Source organism: Tenrec ecaudatus, chromosome 4, assembly GCF_050624435.1.
Source record: "Tenrec ecaudatus isolate mTenEca1 chromosome 4, mTenEca1.hap1, whole genome shotgun sequence".
In the NCBI taxonomy this organism is placed as follows: Eukaryota; Metazoa; Chordata; class Mammalia; order Afrosoricida; family Tenrecidae; genus Tenrec; species Tenrec ecaudatus.
The window spans coordinates 53,592,627-53,615,797 of NC_134533.1; positions in this window are offsets into that span (position 1 = coordinate 53,592,627).

The following is a 23,171-nucleotide window of genomic DNA, read 5'->3' on the forward strand; positions in this document are numbered from 1 at the left end:
AGAGCAACCGGGATCCAGTGACCGGTTTTAATCAGAGGGAATGCACGAATAGCTCGATGTGTGGAGAAGACTGCAGCGTGAGCAGCAGATGAGGTGGTGGAAGGAGCCTTGGATGGAGTGACTCGGGACCAGGGAGGAGGCTCTCATCAGGAGCTCAGAGTCCGCAGGAAACATCCCTGCCCCTTGGGCTAAGGCCTCCAGGGGAGAGGACCAAGTAGAGAACTATTTCAAAACGATTTCAAGGCTAGGGGTTGGGTCAGATGAGAGTGAGGGCCAAGAGTGAAGGACGACAACCAGACTGGCAGAATGGCAGTCCCTTCGCTGAGAGAGGGAACCTAAGGGAGGAGAAGGAGTGAGCTTCGTTTTGGAGTCAGTAAACTTGAACTGTCTTTAAGCTAGCCAAGTAGAGATGATGATGATGATAAACCTGAAGCCCTGCCATCAAGAAGATTCCAACTCATAGCAACCCCACAGGAGAGGGTAGAACTGCCCCTGTACGTTTCCGAGCCTGCAACTCTTTATGGGAGTAGAAAGCCTCATCTTTCTCTAATGGAGCGGCTGGTGGTTTCGAACTGCTCACCCTGTAGTTGGCAGCAGCCCAAGTCATAACCCTAATAATAATAGCCAACTCTTCCTGGACTGCCTAGGCACCCGAGGCATTGTGCTAAGTGATGTAGTCATAGGATGCCAGGGAGTCCACACAGTCTCTCTGTTTGGGAGATCTATCAGCACCGTCATTTCCCAGAGGAAACTGAGGCACAGAGAGGTAAAAGAAGACGGGACATATTGGTCTGAAGTCCAGAAGAAAGACATACAAGGGGACTCCAAAAATTTCGTGTTAAAATCCCATTGTCCTTCAATTCCATTTTCCTATAAAAACTTTGAAGGCCGTGTATAAAGCCGTGCAGAAGGAGTAGACACTGATGCCATAGTTGAGGTGTTTGCCGACAGCCAGACAGGCCAGCTTCTTTTCCACCTTCCCCACCCTGCCGGTCAGGGTCCACTCCGACCTGCCTGTTGCTGTGGAGCTGATGCTGACTAATGGGGGCTGGCATGGTGCTCCATGGACTTTTCAATGGTTTATTCTTTTTAGAAGTAGATGGACAGGCCTTTTTTCCCAAGGTCCCCCTGACTGGACTCAAACCTCTAGCCTACAGGTCAGCAGCTGAGTATGTTAACTGCTGCAGCATTAGGGACTCCAGAGCTCCTAGACTGGGCAGTAAATGGTGGGCCTACGTCTACCTTGAGGGTTATATATATATATATATATATATATACACATATATATATATAAAATAAATCATTTTATTGGGGCTCATACAACTCTTATCACAATCCATACATACATCAATTGAGTAAAACACCCTTATACATTCGTTGCCCTCGTCATTCTCAAAATTCGTCTTCCACTTGGGTTCCTGGAATCAGCTCATTTTCCTTTATATATATATATATATATATTTTATATATATATATTTTTTTTCAAAGATGACCATAGTACAATTTAATCTCATGTCCCACCTGTCAGTTTAGAACGTTGCCTGCTGCCCTCTGGTGGCACTCCCTGGTCATTCTAAACGAGAAATAAATGCCAGCACCACTGGCCCTGGGCATCGGGAAGCATTCACTGCCGACTGCCTCCAGTTCGGCCTGATCCCCCTCCCCTTCAGTTTGTAAGCGCTAGAATGTGACCTTCAGGCCACACAAGCCCAGGCCACTCGGGCTCAGCTGTGAGGACTCCTGCAGCTCCAGACAACAGCTAGGATCACCACCGGCCGGTGGGCGTCAGGCCCCATGCGATTCCGTTAGCTTTCTCGGGTGGGAACGAGAAAGAATTCACGCCAAGCCGGAGCTGTGCTCCAGGTGGGTTTTTGTAAAGCACAGGGGAAGTTTCAGGTTTTACAGTTTCTAAGAGTCCACGCTATTTTGGGGAAGCGGCGTTGGGGCTCAACACCGAGCAGCCTCGTGGACTGCGCGCCCACACCGGGTGACCTGCGGCCAGTGCCAGCTCAGGTGGTTAAACCTCGGGCTGGGGAGGCCTGGTCGAAGGTATTGGTTGGCCCATTGGCTGAATTAAGCCCACCTGGGTCTACTTTGGGCCGCCCAGGTGTACCGCCCACCTGGGGCGCGCCCACTTAGTCTTTATGGCTCGGGCGTGCCTCGTTCAGCTTCCCAGCCTCGGTCGTGCAGGCGTGGGGAGGGACAGCCCCCTGTCCCGGTCACTCCGAACCGAACACTTCCAGCGCCCAGGCCTCGTGGAACAGACAAGCTCTTCTGGCCACGTCCCGTCCGAAGCCTTGGGCTAGGGAACGGGGCAAAGTGGTTATTGTTTTTGTCGTGAGACGCCATCGCGTCAGTTCCGATTCACAACGACCCTGCACACAGCCAGGCGAAGTCACAACTGTTGTGATGTGCCTGTGCATGCATCCTGCGGTCAGTGCCTTCTGACCCGAGGGGCTCATCTCTGGCTCCATCTGCGACGGTGTTCTGCTGCGACCCATCACACCTGTGGTGCCTGACAATGTCACCTTGCTAATGCTTCCTCGGCTAACTCCTCCGGAGTGGGGAGCCCATTCCTTCTCTGGTCTTGGTCTGGAAGCGTCCCTGAATGCTCTTCACTTTGGGGGACCCTGCGGGCATTTGAGATACCAGTGACCGATCTTCCAGCATCACAGCCGCCTGCACACGAGCCACCACAGTGGGACACACGGACAGACAAGGTGGTGGGTTCAAGGCAGTAAGTTTGGGTAACTTGTTTCTCAGCAAAAGTGCATAGAGCATTCGACTGAGGGGGAGGGGCTGTGTTTCTGAACCGAGCCAGCAACCCCAGCCCACACTCCGGTTCTCTGTTAATCTCATGCTGTGTTATGTCCGACTGCGGCTGCCTGCCTTGTCGGGTCCTGTGCGCCCTTTGGGGGACAGGACAGGGACTGTCTTGGCTCTCTCGGTTCCCTGGGTCCCGCACTGCATTGAACTCAGAAGAGAATCATCAGCAAATGGGTCCTAAATGCACGGGGGCAGTTGTGTTTTGGCGTACTTCCTGTTTCAAATGACCGGGGAACCCCAACAGAGGGCAGCAGCCACCGGGCCCAAGGCACTGCCTAAGGGCATTTCAACGCTGTTGCCTCTGGCTGTCACTCGTGACCAGGAGCGTCTTTCTAAAGAGAATTTAGGCAGGTTCTGAAGGAGTGTGGGCAAAGGTTATTCAGGTTTGTGTGTGGCTGTATGCCTTTGAATCAATTCTGTCTCATAGCGATCGATCCCATAGGATAGTGTTTCCCAGGCTGTAAATCTTTATAGGAGCCGAAGGCCAGGTCCTTTCTCCCATAGAGCCTTTGGTGGGAGGGCTCAAACTGCTGACTTTTGCTTAGCAGAAAAGCAGACATAGTAAGTCCAAATGTGCCAGGGGGAGGGTGGGGAGTAGTGGGACGTGGGTGCCATGGAAGCAGGCACGGTCTTCTTTGTGGGAGCAGGGGCACCATGAGTGGTAACCCACTGGATGGCAGTGAACTTGAGCTATCGTGTTAGAACAGTGCCTGGTGGCGGCTGCTGTGCCTTCGTGTCTCCAGACTCAGGGGACCCTACACACCCAACCCTGCACTATCCTGGTATGCTTGAGGCCGTGGGGCAGTCACGGTGTCGTCCGTCTCCAGGAGGGTCTCTCACTCTTTTTGGCTGACCTTTGACTTTACTTACCTAGCAGGAAGCCCCTTTCCAGGGTCTGGTCTCTCCTGGTGACATATGCAAAGTACAAGAAGCACTCTGGCCGTCCTTCCTCCAAGACTGATTTGTTCTTCTGGCAGTCCCTGGTACTTGCAGTCCCCTCCCCCAGCACCGCCGCGAGCTGCCTGGTGTCTGCAGTCTCCCTCATGCATAGGGAGACAGCAGATGAAGCAACGAAAGCGCCATGGAGGAGGGCAGGCGCACGCCAGTCCTCACAGTGACAGCTTTGCTCCATAGCCCTGGCCCAGTGCGCTCCATCTGCCTGTGGTCTTTTGACCGCTGCTTCCAGGACGGTTGGCTGTGGATCCAAGTCAAATGAAATCCTGGACAACTCTGGTCTCTTCTCTGTTTCTCATGATGCTGTTTATCAGCTTCATTGTGAGAACTGCTGCTTCCTAGCACAGAAAACAGAACAACAGAAACAAACCAAACTCACTGCCAATGTCTATTACAACTCATGGCAGCCGTCTACGTAGGGCATTCGAGGCTGTCGAGCTGCATGGGAGTAGAAAGCCTCGTCTTTTCCCCTCGGAACCAACGGCGGTTCAAACTGCTGACCTTTTGGTTAGCCACGCCATGCATAACCACTTGGAAAAAACCAAAACTAAATCAAACGCAGTGCAATTCTGGTTCATAGGGAACCACGAAACCATATGAAATTAATACTTGCCAATAGAATGCATAAATGGGGTTGGAGAGAAGGTTTGAGTAGAGAGTAAAAATATTATATTTATGGATCACCTAATATTTATAGGACCCATAGTGATTCCGAGTTGGGCTGCTAACTGCAAGGTCAGCAGTTTGAAACCACTAGCCACTCTATAGGAGAAAGATGAGGCTTTGTCACTCCAGTAAAGTTAGTCTCAGTTCTACCCTGCCCAGTAGGGTCATCGTGAATTCGAATGAACTCTATGGCTGTGGATTGAGTTTTCAATATTTGCATAATTTAAATTATCTACTTTTATTAGATAGTCTATAGAGAATATACAAATTACTTTGATTAAGGAGTCCTGGTGGAGAAGTGATTACACATTAGGCTGCTAACTGCAAGGTCAGCAGTTTGAAACCACCAGCTGTTCCTTGGGAGCAAAATGAGGCTTTCTATTTGAGACAAGAGTTACAGTCTCGGTATCTCACAGGGGGAGTTCTACCCTGTCCTGGAGGATCACTGTGAGTCGGAATCAACTTGGTGGCAGTAAGCTTTTGAATGAGGTTTTTTATAAAAAGTATATAATACAACCTTTTTAGGGTTTCAGTGATACCAGTCTTCATAGTTCACTGACAACAATCATAAATCAATCACACCGTGCAGCCACCTCCAGTGTCCGCTGCTGAGTCTCCCATCAGTGAACCATGTTTCGGCATATTTTCTCAGAAATGTGTGTATGTACAAGTGGATATATACTTACATACACATAATGAGTTTCCTTTTGCCTTCCCACGTCTGGTCCCCCTGCGCTTAGGAATCTATCTGGAGGTCTGTCTTACTCTTTTTGAATGGTTCACACGCTTTATGCAAGTGCATCTGATTTTTCATTTAGTCCTCTGAGTGGGCATTCATTGGTTGTATTTGGGCTGTCATTTGAACTCTTTCCCGGCATCTGAGGACTTTACAAGTTCAGTCAAAGTTGGAAATTTCAGCTACACACTTTGCAGACAGAGGGTGGGCATTGTGTGTCCTCCTAAAAGACACGTATGACTCCAATCCCTGGAACCTGTGACAGCGAGCTTCCTTGGGAAGAGGCCTTTGCATGTGCAGCTAAAGCAGAGACGCTAGGTTTAGGGTAGTGGCTGAACCCAAGGACACAGGACTTTATAAAAGACAGAAGAGAAGGAAACAGCGGCGACAGCTTGAAGCCACAAAGGCCACAAATCTAGGATCCTGAAACCACAAGCCCTCTAGTCTCTGTTCAGAGCAGTGCTTCTCAACCTTCCTCATGCCATGACCCTTTCATACAGTTCCTCAGGTTGTGGTGACCCCCCAACCATGAAATTATTTCTGTTGCTACTTCATAACTGTAATTTTGAGATTGGTATGAATCGGGCGACTCTTTTTTTAAACGTTTTATTAGGGGCTCATACAACTCTTATCACAATCCATGCATACATCAATTGTGTCAAGCACATCTGTACATTCATTGCCGTCATCATTTTCAACGCATTTGCTCTCCACTTAAGCCCTTTGTATCAGGCCCCCTTTTTTTCCCTCCCTCCCTGCTCCCCCTCCCTCGTGAGCCCTTGATAATTTATGAATTATTATTTTGTAATATCTTGCCTTGTCTGACATCTCCCTTCACCCCCTTTTCTGTTGTCTGTCCCCCAGGGAGGAGGTCACATGTAGATCCTTGTAATCGGTTCCCTCTTTCCAACCCACTCTCCCTATACCCTCCCAGTATCGCCACTCACACCCCTGGTCCTGAAGGTCTCATCCGCCCTGGATTCCCTGTGCCTCCAGCTCCTATCTGCACCAGTGTACTTCCTCTGGTCTAGCCAGACTTGCAAGGTAGAATTCAGATCATGATAGTGGGGGTCAGGGGGGAGCATTTAGGAACTAGAGGAAAGTTGTATGTTTCATCATTGCTACATTGCACCTTGACTGACTGGTCTCCTCCCCTAGACCTCTCTGCAAAGGGATCTGGAGTGGCCAACAAATGGGCTTTGGGTCTCCACTCTGCACTTCCCCCTTCAGTCACTATGGTAAAAATTTTTTGTTCTGATGATGCCTTATACCTGATCCCTTCGACACCTCGTGATCGCACAGACTGGTGTGCTTCTTCCATATGGGCTTTGTTGCTTCTGAGCTAGGTGTCCGCTTGTTTACCTTCAAGCCTTTAAGACCCCACATGCTGACTCTTTTGATAGCTGGGCACCATCAGCTTTCTTCACCACATTTGCTTATTCACCCACTTTGTCTTCAGCAGTTGTGTTGGGAAGGTGAGCATCATGGAATGCCAATTTAATAGAAGAAAGTGTTCTTGCATTGAGGGAGTACTTGAGTAGAGGCCCAATGTCCTTCCGCCACTTTAATACTAAACCTATAAATATATGCACATAGATATATTTCCCCACCCTCATATATATTTGCATATATACATGTCTTTGTCAACACCTCTATAAATGCCCTTTGCCTCCCAGCTCTTTCCTCTATTTCCCTTGACTTTCCTCCTGTGAATCGGGTGACTGTAGTGAAAGGGTTGTTCGACCCCCAAAGGGGTCACTACCCACAGGTTGAGAACCATTGGTTTAGAGTCTTCCGACAATAAACAAGTCATGTATCTGTTCATTCAAGTCATGTGTCATGCACCCCAATAATATTTAAGCATCATTAAAAGTTGTCACTGTGGAACCAAGCAAGAGAAACTATTTGGCAGCTTCAATCTTTCCTCTGTTTATCATGATGTTACTTATTGGTCCAATTGTGAGGATTCTGGTCATCTTTACATTGAGTCAGAGTCCAGACTGAAAGCTGTGATCCTTCATCAGCGAGCGCTTCACGTCCTCCTTATTTCAGCAAGCAAGGTGTGTCGTCTGCACATCACACTTGTTAACAAGCCTTCCTTCAACCCCGATGCCACCTTCTTCATATAGTTCAGCTTCTCTGCTGGTTTACTGAGCATGCAGATTGAGTGAGTAGAATGAGAGGATACAACCCTGTCAGAGCCCACATCTCTGGATTTTAAACTGGGCAGTGTTCCCTTGTTCTGTTCCAACAACTGCCTCTTGATCCATGAATAAGTTCCCTAGATCTGCAATGTATTCTGGGATTCCCATACTCCTCAAAGGCCTTCGTGGTTTGTGATGATCCACAGAGTTCAAAGTCTTTTCATAGCCAATGAAACACAAGCAAAGATCTTTCTGGTATTCCTTAGTTTCAGCGAAGGGCCATCTGATGTCATCAATGATATCACTTGTTTCACATCCTCTTCGAATCTGGCTTGACCTATGACAGCTCCCTGCCAAGGTACTGCTGTACCTCTTGTTGCAATTTTTTTATCTTGAAAAATTTTAACCCTATAATTACTGAAACCCAAATGAAGGCTGAGCATGATTGTGGGACAAGAGAAAAGTAAAAGGACATAGAGTAAAAAGCTAGGAGGCAAAAGGCATTTATCGAGGTCTAAATAAAGGCATGTACATTTGTAACTATATTTATATAGGATGATGGGGAAATAGATCTATGTGCATACATTTGTAGGTTTAGTATTAAGGTAGCAATTGAACACTGGGCCTCCACTCAAGTACTCCCTCAATGCAAGAACACTTTGTTCTATTAAACTGATATTCTATGACGCTCACCTTCCCAACACAATCGCTGAAGATAAAGCGGGTGCATAAGCAAATGTGGTGAAGAAAGCTGATGGCTCCTGGCTATCAAAAGATACAGCGTCTGGTGTCTTAAAGGCTTGAAAGTTAACACGCGGCCATCTAGCTGAGGAGCAACAAAGCCCACATGGAAGAAGCACACCAGCCTGTGTGATCACAAGATGTTGAAGGGATCAGGTATCAGGCATCATCAGAACAAAAAATCTTATCATTGTGAATGAGGGGAAGTGCAGAGTGGGGACCCTAAGCCCATCTCTAGGCAACTGGACATCACTTTATGGAAGGGTTGCTGTGAGGAGACAGGCTAGTCAGGGTGCAGTGTAGCAACGATGAAACACAACTTTCCTCTAGTTCCTAAATTCTTCCTCCCTGCCCCACTATCATGATCCCAATTCTACCTTACAAATCTGGCTAGACCAGAGGATGTACACTGGTACAGATAGCACTGGAAACACAGGGAATCCAGGATGGATGCTCCTTCAAGACCAGTGGTGATACCGGGAGGGTGGGGTGGAAAGGGGGAACCGATTACAAGGATCTACCTTAAGATGTCCTCCCTGAGGGATGGAAAACAGAAAAGTGGGTGAAGGGACAGTGTAAGATAAGACAAAATAATAATTCAAAAATTATCTAGGGTTCATGAGGGAGGGTGGAGGGGAAAAAATGAGGAGCTGATGCCAGGGGCTTAAGTGAAGAGCAAATGTTTTGAAAATGATGAGGGAAATGAATGTACAAATGTGCTTTACACAATTGATGTACGTATGGATTGTGATAAGAGTTGTATGAGCCCCTAATAAAATGATTTTTAAAAATAGCTGAAAGAACCCCCCCCCAATTTTTAACCCTATAAAAATGTGGTAAGACACAATAACAACTATTTACAAGCCTAGATTTTATCAATTGTTAACCTTTTCCTTTCTCTTTCTTTACATACCTTATGTGGGGCTTCAAAACCTGTGTGGGAAAATTCTATCTTTTAATACCATTTTCCATGAACTTTGTTTTTAAGGAAAAGATTCTTTTATTCTGAAGATTTAGACATGTCCAGGTACCACAAACTTGATTAGAAGGATATAATCATCATGGAAATGAAATGACAACACATTTTTTCTTTTTTTAAATTAAAAATTGAATTTAAAAAAGTAAACATTTGCTCCCAGAGTCCTTTCTTATTAAAAGTCACCGTGTGTCAGAGTAGAACTGTGCCCCTCAACTGAACTTTCTTTTTTTTTAAAGGAGCTGCCCTTTTTAAAAAACATGATATAAATGTTCTATAGTACATATTTCTTTTTATTCCCAAATCATTTTATTAGAGGCTCATACAACATGTATCACAGTCCATACATACATCAATTGCATAAAGCACAATTGCATAAAGCACATTCATTGTCCTCATCATTCTCAAAACATTTGCTCTCCACTTAAACCCCTGGTATCAGCTCCTCATTTTTCCCTCCTTCCCCTCCCCCTCCTTCATGAACCCTAATTTATAAATTATTATTTTGTCATATCTTGCCCTGTCCAATGTCTCCCTTCATTCACTTTTCTGTTGTCCATCCCCCAGGAAGGAGGTCACATGTAGTTCCTTGTAATTGGTTCCCCCTTTCCAATCCACACTCCAGGTATCTCCACTTTCACCACTGGTCCTCAAGGGATCATCCGTCTTGGATTCCCTGTGTTTCCAGTTTCTATTTGTACCTATGTACATCCTCTGGTCTAACCAGATTTGTAAGGTAGAATTGGGATCATGATAGTGGGGGTGGGAGAGAAAGCATTTAGGAACTAGAGGAAAGTTGTATGTTTCATCATTGTTACACTGCATCCTGACTGGCTTGTCTCCATCCTGCGACCCTTCTGTAAGGGGATGTCCAGTTGCCCACAGCTGTGTCTTGGGTCTCTACTCCACACTTCCCCTCATTGTCAATGATATTATTTTTTTGTTCTAATGATGCCAGATACCTGATCCCTTCGACACCTTGTGATCACACAGGCTGGTGTGCTTCTTCCATGTGGGTTTTGTTGCTCCTCAGCTAGATGGCCGCTTGTTTATCTTCAAGCCTTTAAGACCCCAGATGCTATATCTTTTGATAGCTGGGCACCATCAGTTTTCTTCACCACATTTGCTTGTGCACCTGCTTTGTCCTCAGAGATTGTGTCAGGAAGGTGAGCATCATAGAATGCCAGGTTAATAGAAGAAAATATTCTTGCATTGAAGGATTACTTGAGTGGAGGCCCAATGCCCACCTGCTACCTTAATACTAAACCTATAAATATATGCACATAGATCTATTTCTACATTCTCATATATAAAATTACTTATGTACATGCCTTTATTTAGACCTCAATACATGCCCTTTGGCTCCTAGCTCTTTCCTCTATTTCCTTTTAATTTCCTCTTGTCTCACTATCATGCTCAACCTTCATTTGGGTTTCAGTAATTCCTCTTGGTCACATTACCCTTGATCACGCCCTACCAGGCCTCTTACACCCTCACCACGGATTTTGATCACTTGTTGTTCCCTTGTCCCTGGGTTTGTTAACAGCACTTCCTTTCCCCCGACTTCACCCTCTCCCATGTCCCCTCGGAACTCTCGTTCCTATTGTTTTCTCCTCCAGATTGTTCATCCAGCCTATCCTATTGAGACAGACCTGAGGAGCTAATAACATGAACAAAAACAAGACAGAGCAAAACAAAGCGACAAAATAAAACAACAAGGACACACACACAAAAAACCCCAAAACAAAACAAGAAAGAAAAGCTTGTAGATATTTCAGGGAGTGTTTGTTGGCCTTTAGGAGTGTTTTCCAGTCCAGTCTGTAGGGGAGCCAAGCCCTGGCCCCAAAGTCTATTTGTGGTATCATCTGGGGACTTCATTGTTCTGTTTCCCTTGCTGTTCTGTTCCACATCCTTAGTGTTTTGCCTCTGTATGTTGGGATCATATCTGGTGGAATTCCCATACTGAGTCTCTAGTGTTGTCCCCTGTAGGGCTATGGCTCAGTGAGGGGTGTCGTGTGTCCCAGCGGGGCCGGCCATGTAGTCTTCTCTGCGGGTTAATGCTATATTTTTTATGAAAAGATTTCTCGTCAGGTGCTCCAGTGGCGCAATCGGTTAGCGCGCGGTACTTATAAGATTTCTCGAAAACTTCAAAGTCTGTGTTTTAAATACAATGCTCATACACAGTTCAAAATTCAACAAGAAAATGCAAACAGCTGCACACGTGAAAAAATATACTTATTCTTCTCCTGAGATACTCCTACCCTTCCTGAGACACAATAAGCATGTACCATTTCCTTCCTTATTTCTGATTTGCTATCCCAACCTATCTTGCTGAGAGACCACCTTTGAAAATTACGTATAAAATCTCATAACATTGGTATTAATCCACATGAACTTTTTGAAGCCACCTCCGTGTTTTCCCAGAGCCACGTGAGGGTTGATCACAGACTTCATGCCACTTGGCTCTAAATGTTTCAGCACGACTCCCCACAGACAGGGGTGGTCTCCTATGTAGTGACGTCAGTACACTGAAACCCAGCCGGCATCGCCGCCATGAGCGCACACACGATCACCCGCTTTGGATCCCTGCTACTGTTGCAATGATGTCATCTTTCATCACCTCCCACCCACGGCCCCACCCCGCCCTCCAAGATCTAATAAAGGAGTACAATACTCTATTAAGAAGCCTCGCTTCTTAAATCTTCTTTAACTTAGAACAATTTGCTGGCATTTTGATCCGAGTAGGCTTCTCTTCCCTTTTAATTGAAGTATAATTGAGATACACCTACCCAGAAAGTTCCCTCAGGCCCCTTTCCATGTCATTATCCCCCACCTCTGTCTGATTTCTAGCCTCCTGCATTCGTTCTGCCCATTCTTGTACTTCACAACCATGGGACCCGTAAGGATGTGTTGTTTTACAATCTTCCTGCCATAGTGGAGTTTTGTTTTGATTTCTCAGCCTAAGGGGTTTTGAGAGTCACCCCTGCTGTGTCTGTCTGCAGCGTGCACCTTTTGATGAGGAGCAGTGTTCTACGACCAGCAGCCAAGGGGCACGGCGGCCAGACCTTGACCGCTCGCTGCGTGGCAGTCTGGCCCAGATGTGACAGTTTGCCTCTGTGTAGATTTCCAGCTTCGGAAACCTCGTGCAGTGGTTCTACTCTGCCTATTGGAATAGGGCCATTGCATGTCAGAATCAACGCATTGTCGATGGGTTTGTCTGTGTTTCTTGTTACCTAGCAGTGAGGAGTGAGGTGATTAAGCCAGACAATCTATTAGTCACGGCTCAAGAACTTCCTTCACTTCGTCTTCTTGGCTGTCTTGCTGGGCTCTGGCCATCCAGTGAGTCCTCGTGGACCAGGGATGGGCTGGTACCGTCTCACTGAATTCCCTCAGCAGCTCCACATGGCACGATCCTGGGTCTGCTTCACACATGGGGAAACTGAGGTCCAGAGAGTTGATGAGATGCTCTTTACCCACGGAGGGTGGGAGGTGGCTCAGGGTTGGCCCTCCCAGGATGCATTGAGGGTGCGTGGTGGCTCTGTCTTGGTGATTGACTGCCACCGTGTGGCCTGAGCAGGGAGGGTCTGCAGCAGAAGACCCCTGCAGTCGGGCTTTCTTATCCCGAAAGCAGGGATCAGAACCTCATCCTGCCCACCTCACAGCCCTACTAGAGTCAGAAAGGAGGCATGCACATAACCCGTGCTTTGTTTTTAAATCTTATTATTGTTGAGAATATACAGCAAAACACACCAATTCAACTGTATTCCCACGGACAATTCAGTGACGCCGACTATATTCTTTGAGTTGTGCAACAATTCTCACCATCATTTTCTAAGCTGCTCCTCACCATTGACATTAATGGACTTCCCCCACCTAGAGTTCTGATCTAGTCTTTGGGCTGCTAAGATGATCTCCGGGCAGTAGTTTCAGGGGGTGCATTCAGCTTTCTTGGCTCCAGAAAGGTGGGATCCACAAGTACTTGAATTCTTTTCGGCATTTCCCCCCTTTTGATTAGGCTTCTTCTAGAATCTCTGATAAAAATGTCTGTTAATGATAGTCCGCCATTAGCCAGTTCTTTTTGGTTTCTCTGACAGCCACGGAGGCAGCAATGAGCCACATGATCTATAGGCTCTTCCTATTCCAGACTCTCCCTCATCTGTGCAAATGGGAACTATGTCCGTGAGTCAGCTCTCCACGCGGAATCATTTAATACCCAATTACTAAACCATGACTTATGCAGTGAAGAGAAACACTGAACATGTGATTAGGCCAATGAACTGGAGTGTCCCATGAAACGCTGACCCTAAACTTCCAGATCAAGAAATACATCCCACGCATCCAACTGTTGCCAGATTCAACCTCTTACAGGTTTGCAGTTTATCGGCAGCAATTACAATAGCCTCAAGTGCAACTCTTCCCTCAGTCAACACCCTTGGTGATCGCTAATAAACTTTGTTCTTGATACATTTAGCTTTTCTTTCATTTTTATCTAAATTGTTAGGTGGTTCCAACTCCTAGTGACCACATTACAACACGCCCCATCCTCACATTGTTTCTGATGGAGCTCATCTTTGCAGCTACCGTGTGGGTCCATGTCCTTGTCCCTTTTTGCTAACCCCAAGGATGGGAACATAAGTATCCCTATCCTAATTTTTTCAACTTCAGAACTTGCATATAAGCAACTGATGATCTGTTCCATAGGTACTCCTGGCTTTATCTTGGCTGGCATTATTGAGCTTCTCTGTTGTCTCTCTCCACTCAGGTAATAAATTTGATTCCTGTGTATCCTATCTATAAACATCCATGTATATAGTCACCATTTGTTGTTAAAATGGTATTTCCAATGATTAATGAATATTAAATCATTCAAAACCCCACTATGCAACCTCCAGCATGATTTCTGTCCAGGTCATATTTTCCAACAATCAATCCTTTTTTGTTTCCATCATTTGCAGTCCATTCATCAATAATTATTGATGCATTTTGATCACACCTTGATGGCATGCTTGGTCAATTTGAGACTGAAGAAGTTGGTAGAATTTGAATAGTTGTATTAACTGGACTTTGTAGGTATCTAGATATTATCCTATCACAGACAGCATTATACTAAAAGTTAGATTTTGATGCTGAATGCAACACTATTCCTCTTGAATTTGTTCTTCCTAGAAGAGTAAACCATATGATTGTCTGATTCAAAATAGCCAATACCATTTCAGTTCATTAACGCCTCAGGTATCTATCTCTATGGGTTCCATTTCGTTTTTGACAACTTTCAATTTTCCTAGATTCACACTTCAATTAGTAATAGATGCTTTTCATTTGGAGTCATGCCACATCATCACGTGAAAGGTCCTGAAAGCTTGGCTCCGCCCACGTCATCAAGGGTGACGAGTTCAAGGAGGGAGCTTGTCCCAAGTTGTATTCTGAATGCCTTCTAACCGGTGTGGCTCATCTTCCAGCACTGTGTCAGACAATGTTCTGCTACCAGTCAGAGGTTTTCTTTTTAAAAAAATTAGGGCCTCATACAACTCTTTTTTAAACAATCATTTTATTTGGGGCTTGTACAATTCTTATCACAATCCATACATCCATCCATTGTGTCAAGAACATATGTACATTTGTTGCCATCATCATTCTCAAAACATTTGCCTTCTACTTGAGCCCTTAATATCTGCTGCTCATTTTCCCCCTCCCTCCCCAACATACAACTCTTATCACAATCCATACACACATCAATTGTGTAAAGCACATTTGTATGTTTATTGCCTTCATCATTCTCAAAACATTTACGCTACACTTAAGCCCCTGGCATCAGGTCCTCATTTCTCCCCTCCCTCCCCCCTCCTCCCTCCCTCATGAACCCTTGATAATTTATAAATTATTATTTTGTCTTATCTTACACTGTCCATTGTCTCTCTTCACCCACTTTTCTGTTGTCCATCTCCCAGGGAGGAGGTTATATGTAGATCCTTGTAATCAGTTTTCCCTTTCTACCCCATCCTCCCTCCACCCTCCCACTATTGCCACTCTCACCACTGGTCCTGAAGGGAGCATCTGCCCTGGATTCCCTGTATTTCCAGTTCCTATCTGTACCAGTATACATCCGCTGGTCTAGCCAGATTTGTAAGGTAGTATTGTGATCATGACAGTGGAGGGAGTGATGGGGGAAGGAAGTGTTTAGAAACTAGAGGAAAGTTGTATGTTTCATCATTGCTACACTGCATCCTGACTGGATTGTCTCTTCCCCGTGACCCTTCCATAAAGGCATATCCAATTGCTTACAGATGGGCTTTGGATCTCCACTCCACACTGTCTCTCATTCACAATAATATGATTTTTTTTCTTTGATACCTGATCCCTTTGACAACTCATGATCATACAGGCTGGTGTGCTTCTTCCATGTGGGCTTTGTTGCTTCTGAGCTAGATGACCGCTTGTTTACCTTCAAGCCTTTAAGACCCCAGTCACTATATCTTTTGATAGCCGGACACCATCAGCTTTCTTCACCACATTTGCTTATTCATCTGCTTTGTCTTCAGTGGTTGTGTCAGGAAGGTGAGCATCATAGAATTCCAATTTAATAGAAGAAAGTATTCTTGCATTGAGGGAGTACTTGAGTGGAGGCCAAATGTCCTTCTGCTGCCTTAATACTAAACCTATAAATATATGCACATAGATCTATTTCCCCATCCTAATGTATAAATATATTTTCATATGTAAATGTCTTTATCTAGACCTCTATAAATGCCCTTTGCCTCCCAGCTCTTTCCTCTATTTCCTTTGTCTTTCCTCCTGTCCCATTATCATGCTCAGTCCCCACCAGGGTTTCAGCAATTCCTCTTGGTTACATTACCCTTGATCATGCCCAACCAGGCCTCCCACACCCTCCTCACCACCGATTTGGATCACTTGTTGTTCTCTTGTCCCTTGGTTTGTTAACACCACTACCTTTCCCCCCACCTCTCCCTCTCCCATGTCCCCCCGGAACTGTCGGTCCATTGTTTTCTCCTACAGATTGTTCAACCAGCCTATCTTACTTAGACAGACCTGTGGAGATAATAACATGCACAAAAACAAGACAGAGCAAAACCAAACAACAATATACAGCAAAACAACAACAACAACAACAACAAACAAATGACAAAAAGCAAAACATAGCAAGAAAGAAAAGCTTGTAGTTAGTTCAAGGATTGTTTGTTGGCCTTTAGGGGTATTTTCCAGTCCAGTCTGTTGGGGCACCATGCCCTGGCCCCAAAGTCCACCTTCAGCATTCCCTGGGGACTTTACCACTCCATTTCCTTGCTGTTCTGTTACACCCCCTTAGTGTTTTGCCTTGGTGTGGTGGGATCAGATTAGGTGCAATTCCCATACTGTGTCTCTGGTGTTGTCCCCTGTAGGGCTATGATAGGTCAGTGAGGGGCGTCATGTCTCCTGGTGGGGCCAGCCATGCGGTCCTCTCTGTCAATTGGATGCTCTAATTGGGAACATCGTCCTCAAGGTCTGGTGGGCCAGGATGTGCTCCACTCTCTCCTCCTCCCTCTTCATCTGCTCCTGTGTGCTCCAATCAGCTATGTCCCTCTCCTGGAGTTGCAGAGTCAATGCCATCCTTTGAAATAAATTCTTCTGGGGGGAGGGGCAGGTGTCCACTTAGAAGTTGGGATTTGGGCTAGCCCCCCCAGACCGTCAGAGGTTTTCAGTGGCTAATCCCTCAGAAGTGGACCATCATTTCCTTCTCTAGTCTGTCTGGGTCTGGAAGCGCCACTGGAACTGCCCACCTCAGGTGACCTGTTGGTCTTTGAAATACAGATGCCATAGCGTCCAGCATCACAACACGTAATCCACCTGGCACAACAAACTGGCAGAGGAGTAGTGGGAAAACTGACTCCGTAACACCATTCATCTGACGACATAGAGACATAGCTCATTCTTTTTAAACAATTGTTGACACTCTGTTGAAAGAGTCAGCAGTTGATTAATTAGACAGTTCTTTTTCATAGACTTTTAGGTTGTTTTTAGTCATTTATCGTAACTGACATTGCTGCGATAAACGCCCATCTTTGTGGTTCCGAGTAAGCACAAGTGTAGGATGAATGCCTAATGTGGAATTGCTAGGTCAAAAGGTATATGCATTAAATTCTGGTAGCTGCTGCCAAATTGTCCTTCAAAGAGGCCGAGCCACTTTATGTTCCCATTAACAATGAATAAGAAAGCATTTCTTCACAATGTGTATCGTTGCCAATCTGATATCTAAAAATGGTGTCCTTAGTTTTAATTTACACTTCTATTATTGTTCGAGTAACTTCGTTTGTTTAAAGCCATTTCTTTTCTATAAATTCCATTCGTCTCCTTTGCCTCTCTCACTGCAGCCATGTTTAACCACAAAAACGCCAGTTTCCTAGGGTCTTTTGCTCATGAACCTTCTTCCGGTTGATGTTCTGAGTCGTCCACAAGCACGACAAACTCCCTCTTGTAAGTAACTGCTCCCATCCCCAACAGTGAGGCAGGGTCCCTCCATAGGCCTCCTCAAGATCCTGTACCCTCCCACAGCTCGTGTTTGGTCTCTTTCCTCCTTTCTGTGGTGCTTCCCACCCCAAATCTGACCAGTCTTTCAGGTACATGCTCATTCCACCTCTTCTAGGAGCCTCCCCGAGTAACTAGTCCCACTAGTGCATTCAGTTTCACTTTCACCAGGAGCCTTTACTAGTCCCCACAATGCAGTCTCACTTTCACCAGGAGCCTCCCTGAATAAATAGTCCCCACAATTCAGTCTCCCCTTCATGTGAGCCGTGCCACCAGCTAAAGCCTATAGTCCTGGAAGGATGGGTTTCACTGTCTGAGCCCAGCTTCCTGCTCTGTGCTCAGTGTGTAGGTGTGTCTTCTGTATGGAGCAGGTGCTAGGGATCTAAGGTATGGCAGGTGCAGTGGGTGCCACTTGAAGGGGGCACCGCTGAGCAGTTTCTGTGACTCCTGGGCAGTTTCCATTGGTAGTCAGCACGTTACAATGAATACTTTTGGGTTTGAGAGCCTCCATGGGTTAAGGAGGAGCCTAGTGGCATCCTGGCTTCTGAGCTGGGCTGTTAGTCTCAAGGGGGTGCAGTTCAAACTCACCAGCAGCTTTGCTCCCTTAAAGATGTACAGCCTCGGAAACACACAGGGCAGTTTTCCTCTAGCTTGTTGTTAAGCTGAGCTGGAATTGACTGAATAGCAGTGGGTTATCAGATTCTATGAGAGAGAGCCAGACTGGACTTGACGGCCACAGTGGGTTCTGGGTCGGAGGAACTCTGGAGGCACAGTGGCTAACGCACTCGGCTGCTTCTAAAAAGAGTTCCAGCCCGAGCGCAGTTTTACTGTGTCCGTGAGTCACGATGAATTGGCCTCTGCTAGATGGCAGTGGGTTTTTTGATGGATCGAGGCCGACTGTGTGATCTTGCTGTGCTGTGTGCAGAAGGAGAAGAAACAACAACAACAAAATGACCACACGAGCATTACAGGCAATTTTGTTTGTTTGTTTGTTTGTTTAATGATTGGGCTCTCGAGCTCCATGGAGCTGCATGAAGAGGACCGAGGTAGGTCCGGCATCTGACGCAAGTGAGTCTTCTGAGTGCTAATGATCTGTGACCTGTTACCCTCCACACCCAGGCGCTGGAAACCAGCATTCATGCTACCTCTTCCCCAGTCAACCGCTTCCTAGTCCACCCACAAGCTTTTACTGAGGCCAGCCTATACCGTGTGTTCTAATGGAGGCCTTAGGTGGTACAAATAGCACCTCAGAAGAAAGGCCTGGTGATCTAATGAATGGGCCAACGAAGCTCCTGAGAGTGGTGGCAATATGAGTTGGAGTCAGTGCAAGGTTGGTTCTTTTGTCCTAAGTGTGTGTCTCTTATTGATTTTCCCTCCTCTTCAAAGTCTGCTTCTTCTGGTGTGAAACGATTACTTTTTAGTTTTCAACAGTGGTCTCTCAGTCAGTACTTGTCTTTATGAGATTGAGTAAACTTGCTGAGCATAGCGTGCTACCAATCTGAACGCATGAAAGCAAGGGAGACGCGGCTGTCATTTTCATGCCGTGCCATCCTATGTGAAAGGTGAAGGAGCCTGAATTGTAGCTGTACTTTTTGAGCTGATAGGATGGTCAAGCCTCCACAAGACTGTCAGGTATTTGGCCAGGGGCACACCTTCAGTCCTTGCCACAGGCGCTGCTGTCCCTAAATAGACCTGTGGGGTGTCTCCATTCCACCATGGGCATTGACTGAAGGCACTTTGGAGCCAGGCACTGTTTCAGGGCCGGGGAAACAAACAGGGCTCTCCACTCAACCAGCTGACATGTTAGGGGGAGAGGTGCTAAGAGACACCAGATCAGACAGTAAGCAAACGGAGAGAGACAAGAAAGTCAATCAAGTGCAAATATATAATGAGATAGCAAGTGCATGGAGGCGGTGAAAGATCTTCCTTGAACTGAAGAGTCAGGCAAGGGGGTGCAGTGAGAGCAGAGACCCGAAAATGAGGCACCAGCCAAGCAAAGAGCTTTCCAGGGCTGGGCTAGAGGCCCACCCGACCAGCCTGCTCTCCCGCCTCCAGCGCACCTTTTGTTGTTACTGGACAGGCGTTTGAAGGCACAAGCCTGCTGTTGCAGCAACTTCAGGGATGTGTGTGTGGGGGGGTGGGGGGGGAGGCCCTGCACCTCCTTCTCTGTATCCCAGTGGCTCATTTGATCTGCCATTAACAGAGCACCTTCTATGATTCGGCATTCGGTAAGCCCATTGAGTCCACACAACACTCCCGCGGAGTTTTTGTTGCTAACTTTGTTTCACAAAGGAATAAACGAAGGCTCCTCGTCCGGGGGCGGGCTCTAGAGTTGCAGGCGAGAGACGGAGAGAAGTCGAGGTGTCGGCTACAAGTTCGGGGCAGTCAGGAGCATCGGGCCGTCTCACTCGGGCTTTTAGCTGTTTCTGCAGTTTTGGTCCGGTCCAACCGCGGGACCCCGGGCCGCCCAGCGCCCCGACAGCCGTCCCTCCGCCCCGCCCGGGCTTGGGGGCAAAGGGGCAGCGGCGGGCGGGCGGGCCAGGGGCGGGGAGGGCGCGGGGACAAAGGCCGCGGCGGTCGCGCTCGGGCCGGCCGGTGCGGCAGTGAGTCCCAGCGGCCACACGGGACGCCGGGCGGCCAGGACCTCGCCGCGGGCCGGAGCCCCGAGGAGCCCGCGCCGCGCTGGAGCGCCCGGGAGCGCCGCTGGGGCCGGGGCCGGGGCCCGGGGAGGGGGAGGGGGAGGGCCCGCCAGCCCCGCCCCCGCCCCCGCCGCCTCCTCCCCTCCCCGCGGCCGCGCCGGCTCCGCGCTCGGCGAACATGGCGGCGGCGGCGGGCCAGCGGGACACTTTACCTGATCACTGGTCCTACGGCGTGTGCCAGGACGGCCGCGTCTTCTTCATCAAGTGCGGGCGGGGCCGGGGGCGCGCGGGCGGGGGGCGTCGGTGCGAGCGTCCCGGTCCCCGGCGCTAACAGGTGCACATCTCTCCCCGCAGTGACCAGCTCCGCTGCACGACCTGGCTGCACCCGCGCACCGGGGAGCCCGTCAACTCGGGCCACATGATCCGCTCAGGTGAGGGCCGGGCCGGCGGGGTCGGGGCGCTCGGGGCGCACGGCGGCCGTCCCCCGCCCCCGGGCCCCCCAAGTTGGCCCTGACTTTCCGCGTGTTTCCGCAGACCTGCCCCGCGGCTGGGAGGAAGGCTTCACCGACGAGGGCGCCAGCTACTTCATCGAGTGAGTGCCCGGGCCGCCCGCGGGCGGGGCGCGGGTGTGGGGGGGGTCTCGCACCTGTGCGCCCAGGGGCCCGGCCGCTTCCCGCCCGCGCGCCGCCTCGCCCCTCCCCCCGCGCGGCCCGGCGACTTGGCGCGCTGGGCAGCCGCCCCGGAGGGGTTTTGTGTGCCCGAGTCCAGTGGCGGGCTCCGGGCGCCGCGGCGCGCGGGTCCGAGGGCTGAGCGGCCGGGGGCTGCAAACGGCGCCCTGGACCTTGCAACGGGGCCGCAGCAGGGCGCTGGGCGGGAGGGCCGGGGACACGCCTCCCCTCGGGGTTCGGGGCCCAGTGGAGGCCGGGCTGCGTGGGCACTGGAGTGGGGCCAGCAGACTTAGGAGTTCGGCCCCGGGGGCCGGAGAGGGGGACGAAGGGCATCTCGTGGGGGAGACTGTCCCCGAAGCCAGTTCTTTGGAGCGTCTGGGAGGGTTGTCACCTCCCGTAGCGCGCAGTGGGGTGGGGAAGGGACCAAGATTCGCGGAGCTCTGCGGGCAGTGTCTGGAGAGCAGGGACGCGCCCTGTTTCCAAGTGGCAGGCTTTCCTTAGAAACCTGGGACGTTGCACCCAAGAGCCAGGTTAGCCCAGCAGACCTAGGGGCCTGGAGGAAAAACAGATTGAGGGGCTGTACGTTGAGGTTCCGCGTGAAGGTGCCACCCCTGGCGCTTCGCACTCCAGAGGCGTTTGTCACTCTGCTACTTAAGGTCGGAAACGGCTTTTGATCCTTCGTCCTGTGCCTGGCACCTAGCAAGCGCTGGGTAAATGTTTGTTCCCTGAATGAATGAACCAGCCAAAGTTCCGGAAGGTGGTCTAACAATTCCTGGTTGTGCTCCTGGCCAGCTGAGAGGTATAATTCCTTCTGCCATTGGAAACCTTTGTTAATTGTAGGCCTCCCACCTCCATGTGGTTTCTGGCCCCAGACTCCACGTGTTGCTTGAGTGCAGTGCAGAACGATGAGCACTGTGGGTAAGAGGAGCGGGTGGTGGCTGTGGCCCTGCTGCCTGTCTCCTTTCCTTGTGCCTCTGTGTGTATGGGGCGAGAGGAGCCTGGGACCCTCAGAACTTTGCTGTCGGTGGGCACTTTGGGTTTATGACTGGGTCAACGAATATTTAATTAATGCCTCTTACACGTCAGGTGTTTCTGTAGGCATTGAGACTGCCGAAATGACTCAGCCAGACAAGGTCCCGGTGCTCCTGGGCCTTCCTGTCTAGCAAGGAGGCGATTCTGGGGTACGCTTTTTGGGTGGGAATGACTCAGTAGAGAAGAACGCCATGATGCAGGGATGACAGGAGACCAGCTGGAGTGGCGTTCCTGAGGAGGTTCAGAGGGATGGACTCTAGTACAGAAGTCTCCGTTGGTCTCAGCAGGAGTGGGCGGCATCATCTCCTGGACAGGAGGAAAGACTGGAGTGAGTGGATGTAAGGAGTGTGAGGGACTTGATTTGAAAGAGGAAGGCTCCTGTTGCGTAGTTTCTGCCTGTCCCAGAAGTCCTAGACAGAGTCTTTAAGGGGTGTGTCCAGGCAACGATGGTTTAGTCAACTGTCCTCTCTTGCCGGCTCTTCTATGGTAACTCTTGTTCGTCAAGTCCCTAGTGATCATCTTCCTTAAAGCCCTACTCTCTACCCCAGGGCCTTCGCCGAAGCCTCCCATGCTTTGGGGAAAGCGTGTGTGCCTCAGCGCGTAATTTCTTGAGAAGCTTACGGCTTTCTCCACCTAAAGAATTCATTCCTGAGTCTTCCTCAGATTTGTCAGCAGTATATATGACTGCGATGAAGTAGTGTGTGCTCTTCTGTGATATGACTCCATAAAGCTGAGAGCCCAGACATCCACCCAGCTGATTTTATTTTCCCCGGGCCTTCGTGGGGAGGAGAGTCTTGTGAGGTTTTCGGGAAGCATCAGTGGCCAGTGGCCCGTGGCCCTCGGCAGACGGTTGAATACACACTAGAGCCCGCTTGTTGCAGCGGAACACCTTGAGGAAAGGCAAGTGCATTTTACTTTGATTTCTGTACTTTGGTTCCGTTTTGGATTAATAGAGGGACAAACCATAAAGTGGTTTTCTCAATTCCAGACAAGGTGACGCCGACATCCCCTTTAAGGAGACGTGAAAATATAACAGGCACTTTCTTGTGATTTGGGTGAAGGCTTACCAAACGAATCATCAGTTTTGCATTCTACAGTTTCGCACAGATTTTCTTCAGCCGCACTTATTCCAACCTGCTCTGTTTCCTGCCTGTGCCCTGGTCTCTACTCACCCTTCTGAACTTTGCCCCGGGGTAAATGCTGCCCCTTGCTCCCAAAAGGTTGGCTCTTCTAAGGGGCGCATACCTCACTAATGTATTGTTCCTTTTA